Source organism: Crocuta crocuta, unplaced genomic scaffold, assembly GCF_008692635.1.
Source record: "Crocuta crocuta isolate KB4526 unplaced genomic scaffold, BGI_CrCroc_1.0 scaffold111, whole genome shotgun sequence".
In the NCBI taxonomy this organism is placed as follows: Eukaryota; Metazoa; Chordata; class Mammalia; order Carnivora; family Hyaenidae; genus Crocuta; species Crocuta crocuta.
In genome coordinates this window covers 3,412,842-3,440,582 of record NW_027527611.1, presented here as the reverse complement: position 1 = coordinate 3,440,582, position 27,741 = coordinate 3,412,842, and the positions used below count along the sequence as shown (strand labels likewise).

At 54.7% G+C, this 27,741-nt stretch overlaps 1 protein-coding gene and 1 long non-coding RNA gene across 2 annotated transcripts in view; both read right to left on the bottom strand.

The window, feature by feature from the left end:
- The window catches only part of DLGAP2 (DLG associated protein 2), a 608,379-nt gene that overhangs the window by 467,775 nt on the left and 112,863 nt on the right, over positions 1 to 27,741 (bottom strand). The gene's annotated exons all lie outside the window — the stretch shown is intronic.
- The window catches only part of LOC144237917 (uncharacterized), a 43,113-nt gene that overhangs the window by 376 nt on the left and 14,996 nt on the right, over positions 1 to 27,741 (bottom strand). Inside the window, exons 2-3 of the long non-coding RNA XR_013336961.1 lie at positions 5,924 to 6,207; positions 5,509 to 5,807 (exon numbers count right to left, since the gene is read on the bottom strand). This is a non-coding gene — a long non-coding RNA (uncharacterized LOC144237917). The remainder of the gene's footprint in view (positions 1 to 5,508; positions 5,808 to 5,923; positions 6,208 to 27,741) is intronic.

Below are 27,741 nucleotides of genomic sequence, written 5' to 3'. Positions count from 1 at the left end.
CCGCACACCCGGTGAGACGTCGGCCTTTCCCAGTGCTTCTGTCACTGCCGTGGACCCCAGAGCTCCCGGGACCACGGACGGTGGGCTGGCGCTCGCTGGGGCTGGTCCAGGAGCTCATGCTGTGCCCTCCCATGGTGCCCTCGAGGCCTCAGCTCTGCCTCCCAGCAGCGTCTAGCTCTGTGCCTCCTTCCCGGGAGGCCCAGCCCCGGCTGCAAGCTCACAGCTGGCACAGCTACTGCAGGGACAGACGTGGGGGCGCCTCAGGCCGCGTGTCACTCCCTCTGTTAGCATGAAAGGCACCCACTCTGGGGACACCTGCCCAGATCGCCTGTGTTTCTCTTTCCTCTCCCTCACAGTGTAAGGTTAGTGGCAGTTAGAGCCCAACAGGCACGGCTTCAGTGGGGGAGAGGTGGCCGCGCACGAGGTGGGGCCCAGATGGGGGAGGAGGCTCCATCCTCCCTGGTGCAGGTGCCCACGGCCGAGGACTCCACGGATGCCGCGTGCCGGCTCCTGCCGCACCAGTCACTTAAGCCAGAGACACCCTCCCTAAAACGCCCTGACAGCCGTCTCCATCCCGGGCCCGTTTCTGCCACACGAACATTATTGTCTTGACAGCCGTCTTCCAACTAGAAAATGAGCTCCTCTGGGAAGGGCCGTTTGCCATGCAGCTCTGCCGTCCCAGTGCTGGCCCGTGGCGGGTTTAGAGAGAAGGTGAACAGACACATCACAAACAGCCTGCAGACGAGGGTCGTCTGCTGCCACAGCTGCACCAGAAAATACAGCGACGGGGCCAGGGAATGACAGTGAGGACAGGAGCGGGAGGGTGGCTGGGTAGAAAGTGGTATGGGCCAGGACTAGAGAATGTTCTAGAAGAACCCTACAAGGACAGACATTCCAGTGAAGATGGGTTCTCCCAGGGACACAGAGCCCATGCAATTAGGACGCCACGTCGGACCCTTTCCCAGTGTCCGGGGCTGTAACTACGGCTGCATCTGCACGCATGTGTGCGCGCACACCCACACGCACACACATGGGAATACGTGCACACATGCGTACGTAAATGCACATGCACGTACAGTAACTGCATCTCTCTACACACGTTTACGTGTGCACGTGCACAGACAAGAAATCGCCGTGTATCTGGAAAGAAGAACCTGATAATACGTGGCCACCGACATCAGCTGCATTCTGAATGCAGCTAATCTGCCCAGGCATCCAAGCGCGTTCTGGAACTCCACTCCGGCTTCTCCCTTGCTTCAAGGAGCCACGCCCCAGGTGGGGAAGCAGGGCCAGGGGGCTTTGGGGGTCATCTGGTCCAATCCCCGGAGACACGGGACACTCACGAGGCCATCTTCCCGCGCGGGCAATGGGGCTTCTGAAAACCTGCGCGGGGCCCTCTGGCCCTCCTGCGGGAAGCGTCTGGGACTGTCACGAGCACGCAGAATGAACCCTCACCACCGCCCCCCTCCCATCGAGGGGCAAGAGCACGGGTCACCTTCTCTTCACTTTGGCTCTGCCTCAAACCCCACTGTCCCAGCAGGAGGAAGGGATTCTGGTCACAGGCGACGGGGACCGCTGAGGCGCCCACGTCACGGTGGCAGGAAGGGAGAGGCCCCTCAGTCCAGAGCTGTGTCACCAAGGGGAGGCCCAGTGACGTGGGGAAGAAGCTCAAGCAGCTCCCACGGGCAGTCATTTTCAACTGGACCCAAGCCACGAGGCCCTCATCCAGCACAGGTGGGACGTACGTCGTCCCTGCCACGTCGCCTGGCACCTGGGTGGCACTGGCAGCCACGGACACAGACACAGGAGGTGGAGGTGAGGGGAAAGCAGGCAGCCAGGAACGTGCGGGCCATTTGAGCAGCAAACTCTTGACAAAGCTGCGAAGGGAGCACTTGCAGGCGGAAAGAGGGAGCACCATCTGGAAACAGGAGCGCAGACACGGTGGCCACGGGAGTGTGGCATCTCGCCAGTCATGAGAGAAGGTAGGGAACTGGCCCCGAACGGGAGGAGAGACAGGCGGGCGTGGGACCCCGCTGCAGCAGGCACGGCAGGGCCCTGAGCGCGGGGACTGGAAGCCGCCACACGCACACGTGCAGTCACACACATACAGACACACATGCAGTCACACAGTCACACGCACATGTGCAGTCACACACGTGCAGTCATACATACAATCACAGTCACATGCACACGTGCAGTCACACAGTGCAGTCACACACACACGAGCAGTCACACACAACACGTGCAGTCACACACACATACAGCCGCACACACGAGCAGTCACACACACGTGCACAGCCACACACACGAGCAGTCACACACACACATACAGTCACACACGTACAGTCACACACATGCAGTCACACACACGAGCAGTCACATGCACACGTGCAGTCACACAGGTACTGGGCAGCCTGGGCCGTCCTTCCCAACGGCTTGCTCTGGAGTCTGGACTGGTCTCGGGCCGGTGACTGCAGACAGGAGGGGCCCCGCCGGGGTGCAGGGTGTGCCCGGCCAGTTATGACCACTGGGCCGCTGGGAAGGAACACCTCTCACCAAACTTAACACTTGGGATTTCTATCTGAAAACGTGAGGATCTTTCTGGAAGTGCATTGGGACACACTTTTGGAAAGATTCATCCAGAGCTCAAAGAACTCTGTATGTGTGGCAGCTGAAGCGGCACTTCGGGAGAGTCCCATCTCTGCCGCGCTGACCACCTCGTCACATGGAACGGGACCGCTGTCAGCGGCGCTGCGTCCTTGGAGAAACTGCAAGGCAGGGTCACGCTGACGCCTGGGAAGGAGATGCCAGTGCCCTGGTCACGGTGACGGCACGGGCTCCGCGTGTGTCCCTGGGACTTCGCCGGGTGACAGGTTCCTCCTCTCTGCACAAAACCTGTGCACGTCCGGCACGGCCTGCGGGTCACCGCAAGTCTGCCCGCGGTGACAGCCTCTGTCTGACATGCCCTGCACGGTGGGAACAGGCACACTTCTGGTCGACCTCTACTGCCAGCAGGGGAGAGGTCTACTTCCCCATCCGAACCCCTGTCCCGGAGGGTGAGGGGGGCGGTGGACAGCTCCCTTCTACACCTGCAACCCGGCCACACTGTTAGGGACACTGAGGAAGGAGGCGTCCCAGAAGGCCGCCTGCGGGGGGTGCTGACCTGGCAGGAAGCCGGAGGGCGACAGGCCCACACTGCTCGTTGCAAACCGGGGAAGGCCCATGAGGCCCGGGCGCGTGACAGACGTGCTCAGGAGACACCGCGGGGAGGAGCCTGCGTCCCCGGCCTCTCCCTCGGGAAATAAACTCTGGGCAAGATCATTTGAATCTAAGTCTTGTGTAGTCTGCAGCTGAGTTCCTACCAATTTAGGGAATTACTTTGTCTCCTTAACTCTTCTCACCATGTGAACGGACAGTCTGTCCGGGCCTCTGACCGCCTGAGATCAGGGCAGCCGAGACGGGTTTCTGCCTGCCCACATCTGTGCGTCTGTAATTCGGGGGAAATCTCTCGGATAACTGGCCCGGAGATGATCCACCCCCACAAGTCACAGCGTCTTTGCTGGAACCCAAACGAGGATGCCACAGGCGCCCCAGCCACACCCTGGATCTCAGAGGCCACGGGTGCCCCAGCCACGCCCTGGATCTCAGAGGCCACAGGCGCCCCAGCCACGTCCGGTATCGCAGAAGCCACCTCCATCACCAGGACATGAGGTGGGTTCAATTGTTCTTCTCTAAGCAAATAAATAGAAGATACAAAATATACCATATTTTATGCCTGGTCATGTAGTGATCTTTACGCCTGAGGAAAATCAGCAATTCCACACTTTCGGATCCGCCTTATGAAGCTCCTAGCGTGAAGGACGACCATATCTTCATAGGACTTAAGGCGTCCCGCCTCGGCTGGTGCTGTGTGTCCCCAGGAGCACGGTGAAGGTAACACTGATTACTCTGTAAACACACGTGGCCATCACAGCAGCACACGGATTTCCACCCTCAGTCTGACACTCACCCATCAGCTGACTTTTGGTAAACCCTCTCCCCCCCCTTTCAGCATCTCTCTCTACCAAGTGTGTACAAACTGAGCACTCCTGCAGCAGGATGCTGGCTACCACCTCACCTGCTCCCAAGGACCCTGACCAGCAACCACATGGATGCGGGGCGGGGGGGGATGGTGGTCCCCACTGAGCCAGACAGACTCACTCTGCCCCAAATCCCAAGTTTGCAAGACTGTGTTCAGTCTCTCGAGTGTGGACCCTCAGTGAGGCAAACCCAGATCTGGATGCTAGTGCCATCTGTCGTGCCCTGGGTTCCGGAAGGTCTCCACCAACAGCTGGATAACCCAACTCACTTTTGCTTGGGACACTTTGTTTGGATTTCCGTTCCTTTAAAACTGAAGGGGCCCTACGATCAGGGTCACACGTGTATTCCTGGGACAGTCCCAGCAGGTGCTCAGTGCCCTGGTAACTCGGCCATACGTCCCTCTCACTCTCAATCACATGCTGAGCCAGCTAATAAGTTACAGTCACAATTCCAAAGCCCTCACCCTGTTCTCTGAGCACAAAAAGAGGTGAGACGGTACATGGGCAGATGTTAGAACGCTGCAGCTGTTGGGTGCAAGCCCTCGCTCCTCGGAGAAGGGTCTGGAGCACTTCACTCGGAGAAAGAACTCGGCAAACCCTTGTTCACTGAGAGAAGCCAGTGTTCCAGCCAGCAAGGGCCTCGGGGTAGCCTAAGGACCGGAAAGCACCTGTTCTCTCGGGCTGTTAACAACCCATAGTTGCTAACGTACCATCTCCCGTTAAAATGGGAGCTCAGCGTTTTCTTCAGGAACAGGATGGCCTCCTTCTACTTGGAAAGTGAATAAACGAAGAGTTCACCTCACTGCAAGCGCATCGGCCAACGCTGCTCCAGCACACAAACACTTAGTAAGTGTAAAGTTTATCCGTCCCTGGAAAACGATGCATCGACTTTACAGAGACAGGCTTACCGCCATCAGGCCTCAACGTGCGCATCTGCTTCCTGCTGTGCGTCTTACGTGCTGGCGACGGAAATACTGAGCCAGAGCTCACAGAATAACTGCACTGTGCTCCCGGGGAAGCGGCGCCTGGTCTGCACCCCTCTTCCATCCCCGCACACGGGCTGTGCCGGAAGGGCCCCCAGTCCACGCTGCGCCCGGCGCCTGGGTCTGCCTCCCTCTTCCATCCCCGCACACGGGCTGTGCCGGAAGGGCCCCCAGTCCACGCTGCGCCCCGTAAGGCACCGTTCTCATGCCCCAAGACGGGGGCATCACTCAGGTTATCCTATCCTGAGCCAAAGGCTGGATCACCGACCCCACATGTGTCCCGGGCAGATGCCAGCAGGTGAGAGAATACGGCCGAAACACAGATTCCACACACTTCTACAAGTATAATCACAGCAAAGCAAACTCTGAAACAGTCAGAATGTGAAGCAAAATAAGCCCCATTCCCTGCAGACACAGGATTACTAAATGCTGCGGAAATAACTCACCTGCAAACCGGGACGCGGCCTCCGCCGCAGATGACGATGGCAAGGCCGTCTGGAAGCCTGTACGGAGGGCAGGCACCACACTCGGCACCCAGAATTCTCTCCTCCAGCAGGGTGTGGCCGAACCGTCCTGGGGCAGTGACTCTGCAGTGGAGACGCGCTGGTCTGGGTGCTTGTCACCTGGTGCAACGTCCCAGGACAGGAGGGGCGGGTTCCTGAGCTCCAGCAGCGAGCCGTGATCCGGGCAGGAGCCGGCGGTGCATCCGCAGTGTTCCTCAGGTGTGAGGAGCGCTTCGTGCTCGCTAGGAGAGAACAGCGTGTGCGTGAAAACGAGCAGCTCTGACCGGGGTGGTGGCACCGCACACAACAAAGGACCCTTCCACACAGGACAGGCCGAGAGCACTGTGACGGGACTGACCTGTTCAGCCTGGAGGGCAGCAGACGGGGGCCGGTGGCTGTCACCCGCAGACGCGTCGTCTCCGCCCCAGGCGCATGGGCCTGCCTTCTGACCGTCCTCCCAGACAGCCGCGTCAGCTTGACGCTGTCACTGGATTTCAGGTTTGGAAAGGAAATCACACACAACGAGGCACCAAACGTTCTTTAACGGACAAGAAGGTGAAATCTCAAACCGCGATGTTTCGGCTGAAGTGACAGTTGAAATGTGTCTCCTTTGAATTAACAAAACGCTTCCGAGAATAAGGTCTGGAATAAAGTAGCCAATTAATGTAAAAATTACGAACTCTGGTTACATATCACGAGTTAGGAGTCTTCAGCGTGATCGTGAGGGTGAAAGAACTTAATTCCTGTCAAGAGGCACGCGTACTAACGGCCCACACGTGCGGAGCAGCGCAGGGCGGGGGCCACCGTCTCCAGCGCTCCGGCTGCCGCGGCCTCGGCGCACGTGCACCTGCGGGGGGCCGAGAGCCGCCAACTAGCAAGACAGTAAAGGTGATGTCTTTGCAGAGAGCGGCCTGATCTAGTGCAAACCACAGTCGCAGGAAGCTACTCTGCGGTCACACCAAGTGTTCCTGGTTTTTCCTTCGAAGTCCCCACCCACCACCGTAAATCAGCAAGGAAGCCCTGACCTTGGGAGTCTGCCCCCAGCAAAGCACAGTAAGGGTCCGGGGACAGTGAGGTCAGGGCCAGCCGTTCCCCATAAAGGGCCAGGGAGGAAATACATTAGCCTTTGAGGAGGACACGTCCTCTGCCACAATGATCACTGCGGGGGAAACAGCCGGCCAGGAAGGACCCCCACGGGGGGCCGGGGGCCGGTAAAGCTTCGTGACCACAGCCAGGGGACACAGACTGCGGTTCACTGGCCCCGAACTGGGGCCACCCCGGGACAGGACTGGATGAGCGCACGGGGTGGAGAGACTGCGAACACGTCCCCCGCACACCGCAGACCCCGCGCGGAGCAGGGTCAGGACCCCGGGGCCCCAGGGTCACCCTGCAGACCCCGTGCGGAGCAGGGTCGGGACCCCGGGGCCCCAGGGCCAGCAGGGGTGCTGGGCAGCAGCCCCACGTGCTGATGTCCTACATAACGCAGTGAGACACGTCACCTCTGCTGCCTGGTCGTGGCACAAGGGGACAGCACCCTCTGTGTGTTGTCTAAGGGAGGACACTCTAGCACCTCCTGGGTCACGGCCACCTGTGACCCCTGGGAACGGCGCAGTGCGGGAGACCTCGGGTGCAGGGACACCACACTGGCGCTCCTCCCCTCGGGTACCAATCCCAAATTTCCTTCGAGACCCACGTCCAGCACCTGCCCCGGGGCTCACACGGCGGGTCCTCCATCCTGAACTCTGCGGGATCACAGCCCCAGCGACACCAGCACATCAGCCTCCACGCTCTTCCCGTTCTTTTCATCAGCATTTATGCTTTCCCTCATCCGTTTACAAGAGGCTACCCCTATTCTATCCTGCACACAAGACTGTACACAGTAGGCACTTAACAAATGCTTGTTAACTTTTTCACACCAATGACTTAGTTCAAAAGCTCAAAACATATACAGACAGCTCCTGACTACTCACAAACATGAGCAGCGGGGGTCTGTCAACAATCTGGTGTGAGTCCCGGTGTTCCAGAGAGAGCGCGGGCATGCGGGGGCCAGCAGGGGCCCGGGCACCACGACTCTGCATTCAGCACCCGCACGAAGAGCAAAGTACCTTCCCAGCCCAGGCTTCTTCCTGCGTAAAGTTGGAATAACACTGGCAGTTGCCTCCCAGGGTGTCTGGAGGTTAAATACGACACATGTTGAAATCATCAGGCATTTGGGGTGGCTCAGTCGGCTGAGCTTCTGACGTCGGCCAAGGTCATGAACTCGCATTTTGTGAGTTCAAGCCCCGCGTCGGGCTCTGTGCTGACGGCTCGGAGCCTGGAGCTGCTTCGGACTCTGTGTCTCCCTCTCTCTCTGCCCCACCCCTGCTTGGGCTCTGTGTCTTTACGCTCAGAAATAAGGATTTAAAAAATTAAAAAATAAATCGTCAGGCATTTGACAAGCACTTGGGTGTTACCCTGAAACATACCAGGAAGGTGCGGCAGACAGAGGCTGTGGGCAGAGGAAGCTGCTGGACAGACAGCGCCCACCCAGCCCGGACACAGCTTCCCAAGAACACGGACACAGAGCGCCCGGTTCACCAGCCTCCGGAGCCAGGATGCAAGTGTTCGGGGCACTCTATCCCGAAAATGGTATCACTTTTTTAAAAAGCTTCCTTCCATTGGTGTTTTCTTTTTCAATTACGGAAACAGAGACAACTAAGAGGGGGACACGTGTGGGCGTTCAGGCGTGCCAGGCATGGAAGGTGGATGATGTCAGAGGAGCAGCGCACAGGATGGCAGCTGAAGATCCACATTCAGGACGCGGCAGAGCTCAGCTCCGAGCTGGACCTGAGGGAGGTGGCAGAGGCCGGGAGGTGGGCAGGCTCGCGGGGGCTTGCTAAGCACCTGGCCTTCGTTTGCAGAGCCTGTGAAAGGGCCGCCAGGCCACTTCTCCGGTTAGAGCCGTGCTTCCTGGTCTGAGCCACCCCAGGAACTGGTCTGGACCTGAGAATGTGTTCCTGTGTCCTGTTCACGCTGAGCGAAGGACAGAACAAGAGAATCCCCTTGACAAAATGCACAAGCCCCTAATGAAAACCACTGTTCTAGCTCCTGATTCCTTGGTCACTGAAGGACCCAACCCTGAGGGTTACTTGCCTGGGCTCATTCTTTTGGGTCCTGCCTGTACATACGCCTTGAGGGAAATAGCACCAAACCACTTTACAGTTTAGATTGCTAAGATGTGATTCGAGTTTAACTGCAGGGGTTAAAACAAAGTCTTCAGGACCCTCAGGAATTAATTTTCAAAGGAAAAAGACAGTAAGTATGGCAGGAAATTGGGATGATAATTTTCTCAGGTCCCTCAAATCATACCCCTGAGGTGGCCACCTACTAGCTAAACCACTCCCACTCGCTCAGATTTTTCTTAAATCTCATTATGCTCCACTGAATGTCTTTAACAGGAGCTGCAGACTGCCTGAAAACCAGTGGTGCTGCTGACTTCAAACCGAGTGTGCAAGTGTGCATATGTGCTTGCATGTGTTATGTGTATATGCATGTGTGTTTGCCTGTGTGTGCATGTGAGTATGCATGTGCATGTCTGCATGCATGTGTGCATGTGTGTGCGTCTGTTTGCCTGTGTGTGTGCATGTGTGTGCGTCTGTGTTTGCCTGTGTGTGTGCATGTGTGCGTGTGAGTATGCATGTGCGTGTGTGCGTGCGTGTGTGTGCGTGTGTATGCACGTGCATCTGTGTTTGCACATGCATGTGTCTGCACGTGGATGCACATGTGGGTGCGTGTGTGTACATATACATGTGTGCGCATGTATGCTGTGTAGCACATGTGCATGTGTGTCTGTATCTGCATGTGTATGTGTTTGCATGTGTGTGCATGTATGTTGTGTGCCATGTGTGCATTTGTGTGCATGTGCATATGTGTATATGAATGTGTGTGTGCATACACTGTGTGCCACATGTGTGCAAGCACACTTCACCATGTGCACTGGGTGAGGACATGTGCGTCTGCATGTGTGTCTGTATGCATGTGTATGTGCATGTGTGCATTTGTGTGCATGTGCATATGTGTATATGAATGTGTTGTGCATACACTGTGCCACATGTGTGCAAGCACACTTCACCATGTGCACTGGGTGAGGACATGTGCGTCTGCATGTGTGTCTGTATGCATGTGTATGTGCATGTGTGCGCGTACACTGTGCCATGTTTGCACATGTGTGCCTATGCATGTTTGTGTGTGCTCATGTGCATATGTGTATATGTGTGTGTGCATACGCTGTGTGCCACATGTGTGCAAGCACACTTGACCATGTGCACTGGGTGTGGACATGTGTGTGCATGTGTGTGCGTACACTGTGTGCCGTGTTTGCATGTGTGTGCCTGTGCACGTTTGTGTGTGTATATGTGTGTATGTACACTATAATGCTGTGTGTTTCCATGTGTGTGCATGCACTCTGGGTTCATACATGTCTGTGTGTGCATGTGTGTAGGTAAGCATGTGCGCATGTGTGTGTGCGCACAAGTGTGTGTTTATACCCAAACAGCTGCTGACTAACCAATTAAAAGATATTCTTAAAGGAACAGTCTGTCGAATCTAAATAATTCTTTCGGTCACAGCACAGCTGCGATGAACCCATAACACTCTTTATAACTTAAAGCTGTAGCTGGAAACCTGTTCTGAAAGACAAATTATTCACAGTGTTCTTTAGTTGCATGAGATCCAGTGTGCAAAAACACAAGCACCCCAGAGGCTTGTTAGTGACAAACCAGCATCCGGTACCGAGTCCCATAATGCTCCTTCGAGAAGACGGATGGGCCTCTGATATTGATTATTCTCTAGTTTAGATAATAATCTCCCAAGTCAGCCCCACGTGCTTTGCAGAGTGCCAGGGTTACGTAAGCAAGGACGCCATGCCTCCAGACAGAGGAGACGTGGCCCATTTTGCTCACAGCACAGGTTGACACAAACAGGTTCCCGACGATGCAAATTCCTAGCAGAATAAAGCAGCCGAGCTCCGTCGGGGTCACGGACTCCACTTCCTGCTGTCACAGGGCGCAATCGCCTGACTCCATCCCCTTCCCAGGCTGTGTATTCAAGCCGGGGGAAGATCCACTGGACAGCTCACATCCCCACGTGCATTCAGACATCCCACTTCATCCTCCACATGTCCGAAGAAACACATCAGTGCGTCCGTAAAAGTCTGTTAAGGTCTGTTCGAGGTTTTAACTCTGGATGACAGCCAAATTCTCAACAGTTAGATCCGCCTTCAAAAAATCCGTGTGCTCCTTGGGTCAAATAAGCCATTATAAAGGCAGCCAGTCCTGCTCATTACACAGTTAGCTCACAAAAGGTCCATGAAATTTCTAATAAAATGGAAACCAGGTTTATTCTTGCTCTGCAGGTGGACTAGGCCTTAATGAACAGAAGGTGAATCTATTTCACCAAGGCCAGGAGGCCTGAGCATTAGGGAAAACAGGGCTGCACAGTCAGCGGCTTCAAGTCGGGGTCCGAGGGCTCTTGAAGAGGCAGCACGTTCTATAATGAGGACGGCCGTCTGACTCACGGGAAGAAGAGGACCCTGGACACCGGGCCCTTCAAGCCCACGCCCGCAGCAAGGCCCGGAGTTCCCAAGGACGGGTACCCCCTAAGGTCTCAGGTAATCAAAGGGCAAGACATGACAGGGTCTCTGGGGGGTTTGCAGCAAGGAGGATCTGGGGACAGAATGCACTGGGGGGCTCCCCCCCGCCCTCCCTTGCGCCTTGCCCAGGGCTCCAGCAGGGGTGTGCTGGAGGCTGTGTGTGTGGTTAGTGGTGTCGTCCATCTGGTCACTGGCATCTCTGCACGGAAGGAATGGGAGAGACAGGGCCCCCCCAGAAGCCGGCAGGGAGCAGACCTGCCGTGCTGACGGCTGGGCGCTGGGCAAGCTGACGGTCAGGAGCACGCGGCCCGTCACTACGTGTAGGGACGCTTCTCTTGCTCAAGATGCAGGACGCACGGCCAAGGGGACAGTAGAGCCGCTCCCACTAACCACAGCCACGTTAAGCATTTGGTAGGGTTTCAAGTCATGATTCTATGCGTTAAACTTTACCTCGTGTGGGAACAGCCAGCCATCTAAGTTACAATGCATCAGTAAGAAAATAGGATTTTACATACAAATATTCACACTGTTCCCTTTTCAAGAACATAATTCTTTTTAAAAATTGTTACAAATCAGGGGCACCTGGGTGGCTCAGTTGGTTGAGCCTCAGACTTCCTCAGGTCATGATCTCAGTCTGTGGGTTCGAGCCCCGTTCTGCTGCCATGTTTTCAGGCACACATTGTTATGACCATCACTGCAATCAAGATGCAGGGTCACTCCCCGTGGCGGTGAATTTTGAGCACAACGTGGTATTTATGTTTTCACGCAGTTGGAGGATATAAAAGACGACAGCATGACACTTCGTACATGATCTCATGCCAAGTGGATCTTACAAAGTAGGGCAGCGAACAATGTGGAAAAGGGTTCAATTTGCTGGTAGGAGGTCCTCCTGGCACCAAACAAAACTTCTGCATTTACCGGAACATGGTCATAAATCCATTTGATAGGGAAATCAGGCCGATAATCAGTTCTCTCCATAACTGGCCCGGAGGGTCAGCGGGGTAGCTGTGGACAGACTCTGACTCCCTCATGCATGCCCTCTCACACTACGAGGCTAAAAGGGTAAAAGCACGCTTCCGGATTCCAGAACACTGTTTAAGTGCCCTCCAGCTCGACGCAAGCTAGCCCTAAACTGCACGGACACACCAAGTCAACACCAACACCGCACATGCGTTCAACCAGCCCCCACCCACCTACTTTATGTCGCAAGTAACCGTGATCTCGAAATGCGACTTGGAGGAATAAGGAGACGCCACTTGAGCTCACCCAGTGTACTTGGACCGGAGACAAAATGAACATGAGCCAACGTGGGCTAAGCCGCTGCATGGGGCTCCCCGGGGCTTGCCCCAGGTGACATCAACTTGTGGCCCCTCGAGGGCAAGCAGGGAACCGCACATCAAGACTCTGACATGTGATACCTGCAGCCCCAGTTCCCATTTCCAGGAACGTCCTGGGGAAATTTCATTAGTATGGGGAACTTAGAAATGATGGTCTTAATACTCTAGAAGCCAAAAAACTAAAAACAAGTTAAACATCAGTTCTGTTCTCATGTGCGTTGGGCACTTACTTCGTGCCAGGCACCTCCACGGGACTACAACACGGGTATGAAAGATTTAAAATATATTCCTGATATTTGAAAAACTTACAATCTCGCGGGTTGGGCACCAAATAAAAAGACAGTTTCAATACAACATGACAGTAAAAACACCTGAGAAAAGCTTACGTGGTCTGTGCGTGGTCCCCAGCGGCGTCACTCAGTGGTCTCCACGCAGAGCCCATCTGCACCAGGTCGCGCTCCCTGAAGGAGCCAAGGGGTCAGGGCAGCCACCCTAGGAGGGAGCGAGCATCTGGGCCATCCGAGCCCCACACAGTCCAGCGGCCACAGGCCGTCACACAGCAGGGCCAGGACCCAGTGCTCCCCCAGCCTCTGGAAACGACATATGTTGGCCGTAGTGTCAAGGCCCTAAGCTGTGGCTTGTTACACAGCATCTGTCAGCACAAGGGATGAATCTGTTGGAAAGTGATGTGGCCAGAGAAACACTCCATCCACCCGCAGACACGTTAGAGCGGTCACGCTAGCGGCCCGCCGGCCATGACATCAGTATCGAGACTCACTGGGGCCTGGGCTCATTGACAATGTAACGTGTGAAGCGTTTCCACGGTCTTCGCCGGGCTCCTCCCAAAACCAGCAGCCACGACGGCCGGCCCGCGGCCGGGACTGAGTATGAGGAGCAGGTAAGGAGGGCAGGGGGAGCTCAGGTGCGCGGCTCCTCCGTGTGCACCTGCCGCCTGCTCCCGCGGCCGTGGCTGGCAGCTCCCAGGACGGTGAGCCCACGCTGGGTGTGAGGCGGGCCCTCCAGGCGGCCATCGGAGGCCACGTGCGCAGAAGCAGGAGTGGACGCGCTGGCTTGGGACGGCCCTGCCCACCCACATGGCCACGTTCCTGGCCAGCACGGCCCTTGGGAGCGCACGAGAAGGCTGTCTCCGAGCTGGAGTCCCCGGTTACGATTCGAACCCGCGTGCCATAGCGGGAGCCCAGAGTGCACCGTATTTAGTAGCGAATCAGCTTCACTTACCAGCTGTGGCTGCGCAGACACGTGGTGCCTGGGGGGCACTCACAGGAGTGAGCAAACCCACCCTCCCTCACACCTGTCAGGCGCTCCTTGAGGCCGTGCCTTCCTCTCAGCCAGTAGGCACCTTCCTCCTCTTGTTTTGCTTTGTTCCTTTTAAAAATGGTGACAGACTCAGGAATCAGGGGACACAGCCAGGAGCAAGTGCACTCAGGCTCTAAGCCCCACAACACAGCCCCCCCACAGGGCCCACAGGGCCCCCTCACAAGGGCACCAGNGCCACCAGACTCTCCCACAGGACACCAGCTCGCCCCCACAGGACATCAGCTCCCCCCCCACAGGACACCAGACCTCCCCCAGGACACCAGGCACCCCATCAGGGCACCCAGGGCCCCTCAAATGACACATAACCCTCACCACAGGGTACCAGCACCAGACCCCCAGGACACCAGGACCCCCCACGGGGTATGCACGCCCCTTCCCCTGCAGGGCACCTGACCCAACCCCTATCTTGAGGCTCCTGGCTGGGGAACCTGCTGACCACACCCCTCCCACGCTCAGAAAGGGAAGCGAGCAGGCTGACCTTCCAGGCGCCCACCCCATCCCGGTGCCCAGGACGGTTTCCACATGCAGCTGAGTACGGGCTGGGCTCGTTAACACACACCAGTCAGTTCTCGTAGACGATTTCCTCAGCGTGGCTGTAGTTAGACACGGTCCTGGGACTCCCTCCCTACGGCCTCCTTCCCCTTGCTTACAACGGGCCTCGGGGCCCCGAGGAAGGACCGAAGAGGTGCTTTGAAAACCAGCTAGAAAAACTGTATTTGTGTAGTACTGCCTGTTTTGTTTTTGTTTTGTTTTGTTTTTAATGAGGCAACAAAGAGCCCTGGGGTCTGTCTGCCAAGAAGCAAAGCACGTCATTACGCCTCTCAGCTCTGCGGCCAGGGCCAGGACTGGTCAGCGCACCTCAAACTCTCCATCTGTAAAATCTGTAAAATGGGGTGATGAGAGCAGCCGAGGCAGGTGAAGGGAAGCAGGGTGCCCAGAATGAAGGGTGAGAGTAAGCGCGTTGGGTTCACCTCGCGGGGAAATGGGCACCTGTCACAATGGAGTCAGCTGACCGGGTTTCAGGCTCAAACAAGCTCTCACACGGGTGGCTTTCCCGGCCCAGCCTGCTGGTGACCCTCACAGCTTCTGTCAGCTTCCGAATCAGGGATATCCTTCTTGCTTCCTGGTGCTGAAAGAGTGTCAGAAGTCTGCAGGGGGTTACCACCTGCATACGCTCGAGGGGAATCCAGGAAACACGGCTAGCCTCCCGCTACGCGCATGAACCCGAGAGCCGTTTGAAGCTTCGGCATTAACTTGAAAGCTAAAACCAAACAGTCATGCTTATGTCAATTCTAAAATATTACTTGTGCTTTACCCTTAAGAAAAGTTCAGCTTTTTCCCTTTTGTCTCTAGAACTTTAGAGATTTCAATATACTTGATATTATATCAGAGTGCCTTATAAACATAAGCACTTCAATAAATACTGGTGTGTCATAAGAACATTTTTACGTAGGAAAAAGGTCTGAAAAACTGTAATTATTATTTAAATATTCTGTTGCCAAAAATTGGGCTAAAAATGATAAATATTAAAAACAAACTTAGGGAAATAACATTAAATTAAGTTTTTGTCCAAAAATCGCTGAGCAGGCTTCTGGCTGGAGCACCACTGAGTGACGTGGGCTCTGGACCCAGACAGCAGAGAGGAGCCCTTTCAGGCACCGTCTCCTCTGGGTCGTAAAGAAGTGAGAAGAAAAGGGAAGGAGGCAATCACTCCCTCGTAAAAACGTCAGAGGTGGGAACTGAAGCCGCATCACAGAACCATGGCGCAGTCAGGACCAGCACGGATCCAGAGACACGGCCGAGACCACGCCCCCGACACGGAAGAGCCAGAGAGCACCATGAAATCAGAGAGAGGAAATGAGCCAGCACGGGCAAGCGGCGCGGCTGGAGGGCACCCGCAGACACCCTCACTCGCGAGCAGAAATAACCCCACAGATCGTCGGAGGACGGGCCTCCGCCATGAAGGGAGCATCTCAAGCTCCAACAGAAAGGGGCCGACGCACGCTACATGGTCCGTGCACAGTGACGGCGCCAAGAAATGCATAGAAAAGATAAAAGTATAAATTTCTAAAATGTATCAACCATGCAGCTTTGATACGACACCTGACTCCAGCAGTTCTGGGGGACACTGCGGCCCGAGGACCTCTTGGTGGCCAAGGCACCCTGGACGCAGAGAGGCTGTCGTCGGCCCCTGGCCCCCAACAATTGGGAACACGACACAGGGAGAGAACATGCCCCCACATAAAGCACAAGCACGCGGGACTGCGACCACAACACGCGAGTCCCCACAGAGCCCTCAAGAGCTGAACGGGCCCATTGCGAGGGGCTCTTCCGGCAGCTGTGCGCTAGCTCCGCACGGAGCCGTGTCGAGGCCCAGGGTCCTGAGGAGCCTCAGTGCAGCCACAGACAGCATCGCTCCCACACGTGACGCTTGCTCAGTGCACTGTTACAGTCACCGTACAGGTGCGCCTGGAGTTATGGGGGAAACAGTAAGTGAACCTGCTTGTCACCGTGGGCTCCGGTGGATACCGGGCCCTTCTGCCCTCCTTCAAATCAGGTCACCTAGCGGTGTTCACTGCCGTGGGGACAGAGTCCCTTCACTTCCGACGTTTGCGGGGAGCTTGGCTGTATGCCGTCCTTGGAGATGGAAATCCTGGCTGCTACCTCCTGGAGACTAGGTGGCCAGAGGAAAGTCAGGTGGGCTGTTAAAACATGGACACAGTCAGGTCCCCTTAGCGTCAGACTGAAGCAAACCCGCCCAAAAGCCGTGTGGTGCAAGGGGCCAGGCAGACTCCGCACGCTCCCCTCGGGATTACCGTTCACCCCACCAAGAGCAACGTCTGGGAGCACCACGCCAGGGCAGGGGCTGCTCAAGGTGCTAAGCACTTGGGGGACTCGTGTCGAGCCCGTGTGAGCTCAGGGACTCTGAGCCACGTGGCTCCTGCCTGTCATGGACACGCTTCCCTCGGTCCCGCCTGTGGGGACACACGGCAACCGAAAGGCAGGACCACGCCATCTCAAACAGTCTTCCCTTGACAGATTACCGATTTTCAGGGAATTTAACCAAATTCTGCACTCAGGATGCTTTGTTCTCAGATACGCCTTAGGCTTTGTTAGGATTTCACTTTATGAAACATCATAAAAAATTCTTTATAAATTTGATTGGTCCATCTTCCTTCGAAACATTTCTCTCTGCAAAACTTACTCTGCATGAATCACCCTGCCTCACTCCGTACCTGGGGAACAGATAGGGAAAGTGACGTTTTGGAGACACCTGTGTGCTAACCACACGCACCACTTCGTTCAATCCCGACAGCGCTGCGTGTGAGAACACTCCCGTCCTCCACCTACGTAAATTAAGGTTCTGAGGGATTAAATAAGGGGTCTACACAGCATCAGATCTGAGGCCCGAGTTTGGCTCTGAAGCTCTGGTACCCGCCCCTACCAATAACCAACACTCAGCACTGAGATGTACTGAAGGGCCCGACCAGGCCTCCTGACCGTTTCCAGAAGTCCCGTCCCACAGATCCGAACGAGCCCACACGATGCCGCCCTCCGCCAGCACCGACGCAAGCCCAGACCAGCCTCAGTGCAGCCACGGTCGTGGCAGAGACACGTGGAAACGTTACACAGACTACAAAGCATTTTATAAATATGTGCTTTTACTTCCCTCTTAAGGTTTGCTGGGAAGTATGTCTGAGACATTAAGCGGCTCTTCTATCGAAGTGCAAAGTGTAGATAAATACACGCGGCGGCAGCGTGGCGAGGTGTCGGCCAGCGGCCTGCCCGTGGGCAACACCAGGACATTCAGGCCGGTCCTGTTTAACGACCAATGAAGAACACGGACACCTGTTCACAGGGCTTTCGTTTACTTCTTACATCGATCGCTCGCACCACACGCAGCGACCCAAACTAAATGACGACAACGATGAAACCTGACACAACAGCGCCTGTTTCTGAACCCCATTGTGCTCAAGTGAGCCCCGCGCACTGGCAGCATCCTGGGGGCTGACGTTCAAGCTGAGCGCTGTCCACACTGCCTCTCTGGGTCAGGCCCTTCCTCTGGACAGTCCACCACGGCACGGCAGCCCCGGGTCGGTGGCTTGGGCTTGGCCATGGTCTGGAGCCGTGTGAGCCGAATCTGCACCCACCCCCTCAGAAATAAGGGGAGGGCTCAGGCTGGAGGTTGGGGTGTTTCTGCTGCTGCTGACGGGGACCTGAGGTCGGCGCACACCGACGCCTTACCCAGGCAGAGGACGTTGGCGTCAGAAGGCACCAAGCCCCCGTCCACCTGCCCGCCTCTACATTTGAGGTGACACAGGCCCAGGCCGGCAGTGCCCTGGGCCGGGACCCAGGCTTCCACGCCTCCGCCCGGGGCTCTCTCCACTGCGACTGTACAGTACATGCTTCTAACAAAACCTGGAAGCGACTTCCTACCCCAGGGCGGGAACTGACGCCCAGAAGCACCTGTGGGACACGGGGTGGCACAGGAGTGCCAAGTACCGGAAAGACCACTGCCACGACGCCTCTCCATCCAGCACCGCCATCTCTACAGAGAAAACACCCCCCGTCCAGTCGCACGCCTACCGCGACCTCAGAGTCTCACAAACAGAGAGGAAGCAGAGGCTCAGATACTGGCAGACAGGTCCCGGCGGGGCGGTGCAGCTGCAGTGTGTGCTCCACACCTGTGCCCTTACACTGGCCGGCTCAAGGTCTGTCGGCCTCTGGGTGTGGAGGGGACAACATGTAAACTGAGTGCTGACCTTATACCGTGTGCCCCCAAACCGCCCAGACACCAAGGTCTCACGGACAGAGGAGGAAGCTCTGAGCCACATTATCAGTGAGCTGCAGTTGCCTTAAAGGAAAGGTGTAGACAGAAATATGAGGCCAGAGCAGATGCATTCCCCTGGCACATCTGTCTTAAGGGGGTTCTCTGTGTGAAGCTAGGGGAGGGTCGGGGCCGCCCGTAACGGCCCACCATCACGAGGCCACATCACAAATGGACCTGACACTCGGCTCCCAGGCCAGGGGTGCCGGCTCCGACTGTGACTATGAGGCCACAGAGAAGAAGGTCGGGTGCCTGGCAGGGCCCGTGTGGTCAGAAGTGCCAGCAGGTCTTCGGCACTCACAGGGGTGAGGTCCTGAGACTCAGAAATCCTCAGAATTGCAAACAAGCCCATGGCATTTATCTCTCGAGAGAATTCCACATTCTAACAAAAATCCTCGTTTTCTTAAACCTCCTTGCCTTCGCTTCCATCAACAGCAACACTGGTTTTCTTTATAGGGCTATATTTTTTTCCCTACAAAGAGACAATCTCTATCACTTCATAAAAATCCTTTACAAACTCTCGGTGGAAAAAAGCCCCTTGCAGTACAAGCACGTGGCAGTAATTCACATCCTCGGCTGACTGCTGAAAACTCCTTGTACCTGGGGAAAAGGAACTCAGGAGACAGTGCAGATGATCAATGCTTCCTCCAGTCCAGCTGAATATAAAACACACACACATAAAAACAGCAACAACTACTGAGTGCTTACTGCATACCGGGGGGTGGGGGGCTCTGTGCGCTGGTGCACAGCATACCAGTAACTTAACTGGCACGTGCCCTGCTAGGCACCACCACGCCCACTCTGCCAACTCTGCAGCTGAGAGAGTGGAGGCACGCATCCCAAGGGAGCCGGCCAGGGGCTGGGGTCCACGCTCAAATGCTGTGCACACTCTCCGTGCCAGGGGGTACTGGTCAGACAAGACCAGGCAGGCTGAGAAAGGGGGCAGCTAAGTTCCAAGCAGCAGCAAGAAACATGCCTGGACAAGAGAAAGAAGGCTTTCTGAATTAGAAACACTGGCATCTGATTGGGCTGAATATGCCAAGAAATAGAAAAGAAACTTGAGATATCAAGACTCACTATATTTCTAGTCAATATTAAAACCCAAACTTCTCATGAAAGCCCACAGAATGGGAGGGAATATTCCCAAATCATACATCTGAGGAGGGATTAATATACATGACATACAAAGGACTCCTACAAGTCAACAAAAACAAAGCAATTCAAAACTTGTCAAGGACCTGAAGACGCGTGTCTCCACCAGAGACCCAGATGGCCAGTGAGGACATGCGATGATGCTCACCACCACCCGTCGCAGAGAAAGCCACATCAGAGTCACCACAGGACCACCTCACACCCACTGGGAGGGCCGTCGTCAAAAGAAAAAGTGGCAAGTGATGTGGACAAGTGGAAGCCACGTGCACGGCTGGGGGCACGTAAAACGGTGCGGCCGCAGTGGACAACTCTGCGGTCCCTTGAAGAGCCACCCGCGGGACAGATATGACAGGCAATCCTACCCTGGGTGTGGAGCCGGGGGCGGAGCAGGGTCTCAGGTGACTGCATGCCACGTGCACCGCGGCCCAGAGGGGAGACTCCCAGACGCCTAGCAGGGGAACGAACAAGACGCGGGTGCACTTACAAGGAAACGCTATTCTGCCGGAGAAGCGAATGAGGCTCTGACTCCCGCCACTACCCAGATAAACCCTGAAAACGTCACGGTGTGTGAGGTGCGTGGGACACAGGAGGGTGAACACTGTATGAGTCACTTAGGTCAAGGAATGACAATTTGCCTGGAATGGGCAAACTCAGAGAGACGGGAAGTAAAGTGGGGTCCCCAGGCTGGGGTGGGGGTGCAGGGCCTCTGGGATGGTGAACAAGGCCGGGAGAAGACAATGACATCCGCACGACTCTGTGAAGGGACCTCACGGCCCTTGACCATAAACTGCAGGATGGCGGAAATGGTCCGTCTTATGTACACTTTCCACAGAGGATTCAGCACCTCCGGATCTTCGGCACCTGCCCGTGGGGCTTTCGGGCCACGACGGCCCCTCCCCCCAGGTGACCCACACTCGCACCCGCCCTCTCTGCAACGCAGTTCCCTCCACCGGCCGCCTGCTCCCAACGGGTCTTCTGGCTGCTGGCGATCTCCCGGAGCATGGCCGAGGCGAGCCCGAGGGACCCTCAGAGCTCTGTGCTCCACACTCTCCACCCACCGCCAGCAGCCACAGGGTCAAAGTTGTGCCAGGTTCACCCAGGGGCAGACATGTGGGACACATTTAATAGCCTGACTGCATGAATCACAGGGAGACAGTGAAAGTGAGCGTTAGCATCACAGCCCCCAGACTGTGCCCCAGGGCCCCCTGGGGGACAAGGCCACCAGATCACCTAAACTTTCAAGGGAAACAGCAGTGGTCAACATCTGTTGGGCCGCCTTAAGAGAGTTCAGTTTCATCATTAAACTGTGCTCTGTTCTTCCAACAGGTCATATCACTGTGAGGCCGGGTTTCTGGCCATTCCCTCATCCACAAGGAAAGTCAGTGTGGGAACACGAAATGAGAGCAAGTGGCGGAAGCCATGAGCACCGACGGGGGTACGTGTCCCGTGAGTAAGTGCACACGGCCGGCCGTTGGGGAACACGTTCTTACTCAGGTACAGCTGACAACTGACATCGGTTCCACGTGTCCAACAATGATTAGATGTCTGTATATATTGCAAAATGGTCTCCACAGTAACTGTAGTTAACTTCCATCACTACACATAGTCACTAATTTTTTTTTCCTTTTGATGAAAACTTTAACGATTGGCTCTCTTAGCTACCTGCAAATATTTGACACAGTGTCACTAACGATGGTCGCCGTGCTCTATCTTGCATCCTCAGGACTTACTTACAACTGGAAGTTTGTATATGTAGTTTTTACACAACTACTACTATGCTAGGACTTAAATACTCAGCAAATCGTTGAAACCTAACAACCTAATAAAACGAAAGGCAAGTACTTATTCTGGCCAGGGGCACTCTGGAACCCTTCCTGAGACACTAAGCTGGATTTCTGGCTTAAGGGAAACTTCGAAGAGGGTTGGCCTTACCAACCAGATGGATGGCTTACTGTGTCTGATCACAGAGATGGACTGAAAAATCCATAGATAGACTTTAACCGATGCTGTCCATCAATCAAGGTGTGTAAGGCCAAAGCCCCTTGCCTTTCCTATGAAACAATGTTCTGACTCAACATTGGAGAAATTATGCTGTTTTCACCGTGCATCTGTCGACAGCATTCGACAGAGCAGATGCGTGTAAGTGCGCAGGAAGGACACACTGAGGCAGAGCCCACAGCACTTGGGGAGCCCATGCGGAGCCCACACAGTCCCCTCTGCATGGACAGTCACCTGTCATGGACCGTGGGAGTCCCGCCAGAATACCTGCATCAACAGAGCATCGGAGAGAACAAAACATACCAAGGAAGCAGAGCATAAACATAAGACAATGACTCTGTGCGGGAAACGTCAGAATGTCTTTACATTCTTCATGCAAACCATCATTTTCTCCAACCCTCCGGTCTGAGGGCTGGTGACCCTAACACACTCGTAGGCATTCTTTAAAGATCCCGAATATGCCATGAAGACTTTAAGTAAATGAAAATTATTATCATAGGCATGTATAGATTAAATAACTTTATTATTAACAGACTTTAAAACATTAAGATCTTTCTGAAAATACAAGCATTTGATTTTTGATCATTTTTATTGGATTCTTTTCTTTTGAAGTTTATTTTGAGAGGCAGGGGAGGGGCAGAGAGAGGGAGAGAGAATCCCAAGCAGGCCCCACGCTGTCAGCACAGAGCCCAACATGAGACTCAAACTCACAAACCATGAGATCATGACCTGAGCTGAGATCCAGAGTCGACCACTCAACCAAATGAGCCCCCTACAAGCACCCATTTTTACTGGATCCGTAAGTCTGTTGAAATTACTTCTCAGAATCTGGTTAGTGAGAAACAAGGTCTGCAAAGAGAAGACCCAGCTCCCCAAGGACTCAGGGTCTGAGAAGGCAAGCGTGCCTGTGCGGCCGTTCTGCAGGTGGGCCCCGTGCCAAGGCCCTCCACCCCTCACACCCTCACCTCCAGGAGGAACAGTCTCACCTCGCAGCCGGCTCCGCCTCAGACCACAATGAAGCAAGTCAAGTGAACTGTGGGTTTGCCGGTGCAAATGAACACGTTTACACTACACGGCAGAGTCTCACATGTGCAATGCCATCACGTCTATGATAATGCATACGCTTCAATTTAAAATACTTCGCTGTTAAAAAATGCTAACCATCGCCTGAGCTTTCCAGCGAGCTGCAGCCCCTGCCACGGACCACCATAACACATGTAGCAGTGATGAAACAGGATGAAGTGAGGAGAATGGCCAAACGGGACACAGAGACACCAAGTGAGCTCGCACCGTTGAGAAACGGAATCTCCAGCCATGAAAGCGCAGCACTGGCAGGATCAGGCGTGGGGCGCCCGTCCGCAAGTCCTTGCGCCTGCCCTGAGGACACCTGATCTTTTGGGTGGACGAGCAGCAGCCACGCTTTAGGGTCAAGTGTCAGCAGATCCTGGTCCTTACTGATGCCACCCGGGCAGCGTTTCAGAGGAAAACACAGATAATGTGACAAGGGAAGACCGCCATGGCCAGGCGCAAGCACAGGCCACCACCGTAAAAACCAGGAGCACTTCCTGCTCAAACGTCAAAGCACAACACCTCCCCTCCCCCGCCGCAAGTCAGGTGCACGCTACTAAGAACGTGACGCCGTCACCTGATGACAGCATCACCTGGTGACGGCACGTGTTAGGGAAAGAACGCACACACAGGCCCCTTACGCCTGCTCCTATGAGGCTGAAATACTCTGCTGCTTTCCTCGTGGGGGGAATTCAGTGGGATTCTTGCTGTTCTTAGCTGTTCTCCCAACTATCTGGAGATCAGTACGTTTAATGCTCTAATCTCCATTTGCTTAATGCTTTTATTATTTTGTCATTATAATCCCATTAGAAGTGAGTCTCTCTTGTTGCCATTAGGATCCTTGGTGGGGTTGTCGTGACTGCTGTTGAAGGATTTTAATAACACTGGGCCCATCCGGAGGCTAGAAGGCCATCACCACACCCAGACTTAAAAGTCTCCTGCATCTGCTGACTCCCCTCCGAGCCTGGAGACTGCACGAACTGGCCCCTCACTCATCACGCTGCCCTGGGGAACACCACTGANGCTGCAAAGTTATTTTTGTAATAAGATGTCTTGTACACTTTTTGTTATTAATGGTTCAGAGCTGCCTTATTTTCATTTTGGAATGCTTAAAGAAACCTCATTCAATAAAACATACAGAAGTTAAGCTGCTTTGCAAAAAGCCTTTTGGACTTTAGGAAAAATAAATAGAGCTTTGAACTGCCCTGCCCAAGATTCATGTTGAATTAGGACCAAGCCAAGATGAAACAGACCCTGGCTGTTCCCTCTCTTCCAGACCACCCTCCTGTGGCCTCAAGACCCAATACGCAGTCTACAGAAAGGAGAAAACGTCCTCTATACCCTATAAAGCATAGACAGTTTTACAGATTTTGCCAGGTATGAATGAAAATAGGTACCCCCCTCCCAACAACTCTAAATAACCCAGCGGAGGCAGGAGCTCAAAAGAAAACACATAAAACCAAAGGGCGATAATCTGGAGCAGCGGCTGTAAGTGTGCTCACTGGGAGAGAAGTTCTGCTCCCTCGGGATGTGTCGTATTGTGGGGGCCACACACCCGCACCGCAGCGCTGACCATGTCACACGGACACGTGCCACCTACCAGACCACCCCCACCCACCCGCACACGGACTCGGTGCGCCGCAGTCAGGAACCGGGTGTGCACGCGGGCTGTCATCAGAAACACTAAAGGTAGGAGGTGTTCTCGAGGACGGGTCTCAGTGGGTAGAATGATTTCATTTTCTCAGCGCCCAGAAGTGGGAAAGAAGAGGCAGGAAGCTAGGACGTAAGCCACTGCCCACTCGGGTCCATGAGGAGAGCTTACGAGTCACCGGCAGGAGAGGAGGGAGAGAGGGGCACATGTGGTTGTCTTGCTGTCCCTGAGAAGGCCTGGCTTTCTGGCAAACAAGTCCTAGGTCATGGCTACCTATCCAAGTCCTAGGTCATGAGTTTTCAACACGCTTTTTAAGAAATAAGTTGCTCACCATAAACACACACACACACACACACACACACACACACACTCGGGGCGCCTGAGTGGCTCAGTTGGTGGAGTGTCTGACTTTGGCTCAGGTCATGATCTCACAGTTCGTGGGTTCGAGCCCCACGTCGGGCTCTGTGCTGACAGCTCAGAGCCTGGAGCTGCTTCGGATTCTGTGTCTCCCTCTCTCTCTGCCCCTCCCCTGCTCGCTCACGCGCGCTCTCTCTCTCTCTCAGAAATAAATAAAAACATTTAAAAAAAAAAACCACACTCATTTAAAGTGCATACTGGTTTTTAGCACATTTGTAGACATGGGCAACTATCAACACAATAATTCTACAACACTGACATCACTACGAAAGGAAACCCCAGAGCAGGGACGGCCATCCCTGCTCTCCTCCACCCTGGACACCAGCACTTGACCTTCTGCCTCAGTGGATCCGCATGCTCTGGAGTTCCCTGGACACACAATCACAGTATGTGACTTCCTGCGTCTGGCTTCTGTCGCGCACCACGCCTTCCAGGTCCACCCACACCGTGGAGTGCAGTATATTCCTTCTTCCTAACTGCCCCCTGCACGGGAACACCACATTTGCCTCCATTCAGCTCTTGATGGACACTGGATTGCTCACACTCTGGCTGCTAAGAACCATGCGTCTGCGAACATTCCCGTATAGGTTCTGCGTGGATGTGAGCTTTCATCTCTCCTTCCCCGTGAGCAGCTCTAGAGGAACCGCCAGGCCATACGGTAATTCACCTACTGAGTGACCGCAAACCGTCTTCCACTACCACTGAGCCTGTACACTCCCACCAGCAACGTACGAGGGTCTCAGCTTCTACACACGCTCACCAGCACGCGCTAGTTCCCATGGTTCCTTCTGACCCTGGTAGGCACCCTCGTGGGTGTGGGGTGCCACCACACCGTGGTTAGCATTCGCTTGCTCCAGTGGCCGAAGTGTGGGGCATCTTTCCACATGCTGTTGGACATCTGAGTATCTCTGGAGATATGTTTATTCAGAATCTTTGTCCATTTTTAGAGCATTTTTATGTTCACAGAAACACTGAGCAGAAAACAGAGACTTCCGTGTTTCTGCTGACCCCCCCCCACGCCCCACCCCAGCATCCCCGTGGTTAACACGTGTGCCACTGAGGTGTTTGTGAAAACTAACGAACACTGGCATGCCATTATTAAGCCAGGGCACCCCCGGATTCCAGGGCTCACTCCGTCGTACTGTTTTACGAGTTCTGGCAAACACGTGACGTTGTGTGTCGACCACCACAGGTACGTCAGTCAGTCTGCTGTAACTACCCCATGGGACTTGGCCGCCTCTTCCTTGATTTTTCACTCTTTCTTCCCTTGACTCCCAGCTGAGGAAGTTTCCGTGGACGACTGCTGCAAACCACAGATTCTTTCCCTGGCTGTGCCCAGCATTCAGCCCTGTTACGGAGTTCTGATTTCCCGCATTTCCTTTACTCTTTCACCAAGTTTCCATCTCTCTGCTGACACAGCCCAGTGTGGTTCACGTTGTTCCCCAGACCCCTTAGCCCACCCCATATGCGCTTCCAGACGCTGCTGAACCCAAGTCTGGGTCTGACGCAGGTCTCTCAGCACGAACGCCAGAGCCCCAGACAGGACGCCCCAGGAAAGGGGCTGTGTGGGGAGGGCGGACGCTCCATGTCTGCTGAACCTGCAGCTCGGGACGCTGACGTTTCCTCCGGAATTCCTGTGTCTCCTGCCGTCTCCGGGTTTCCCTGAAGGCTCCTTCCCAAGGAGGGCGTGGCAACCCCATCGTCCTGCAGGACGCCCCGGCTGGGCCAGGAGGGCGTGGGGCCAGCGCAGCCTCTCTGGTGCTGGGGGGCCGTCTCCGTCTTGCTCTGAGCCTGCGCTCCTGGGCTGGGGTTTCTCCACATACATTCTTCACGTACACGTTCCCCGTATGTGACACAGGAAGGGGAGGCACGCCAGGGCGGGGCACCCTCAGCCATGCCTCTTAGGCGCTGGTGAAGCCCGTGTCTGTGAGGCTTGGCAAAATGCCGTTCCACTCAGGGCAGGTCTTATTAGGAAGAACATGCTGCAGAATGGTAACAGCCCCTCTTCTCCTGGCAGAGTTTTGGGGTTTCCTTTGATCTTCACCCTGAGATCTGGGAGGGGCTCCTGGGGGTAAAACTCACAAGGCCACAGAGTGCCCCTGCGAGCTTAGTCTATGCTCAGGGTTGAGCCATCTTCCAAGTTTACATGTCCCCAGGAGCTGTGTCGCGGGCCCCCGGAGGCACCTGTCCGTCCACCTGTCCAGTTTCAGGAGCGAGGATCGACCCTCTGGCCACACATCTCTGAGGGATCAAAGAAAAGTTGCTGGTTTTCACTCTGTCGAGCCTGTTTCCTGTTAAAAGGACAGAGTGATAACTTCCAGCTCCTTGCGAATCAGACTAGAACTCCCTGGTCCTTGTCCTTATCAAATATAATTTGCAAATATTTTCTCCTACTCTTTGGGTATCTTTTCAATTCCACAATGTTGTGCTTGGAGCCTAGAATTCTCAATCTTCATGAAGTCCAATTATATATGGAAGTCTTAAGTCTTGACCGACACTGCCTGGTTCTGAGATAATCATTTAAGACCAAGGCAAGATCCTGACATAGAAAGACACACCAAGAATGTGTATGATTTAAAGTTCATGGTTAAACATGCTGAATGTAGGCAAGAAGAAAAAAAAAAAATAACTTGCTTATAGCTTAAAAGAATTTTGCACTAGAATTTTATATTTGCCTAGAAGGTCTTTAACTGTACTGAAGTCAGGATGCTCTGGGGGCGGAGATGCATCATCTCACAGCAGATTACTGCAAACTTCA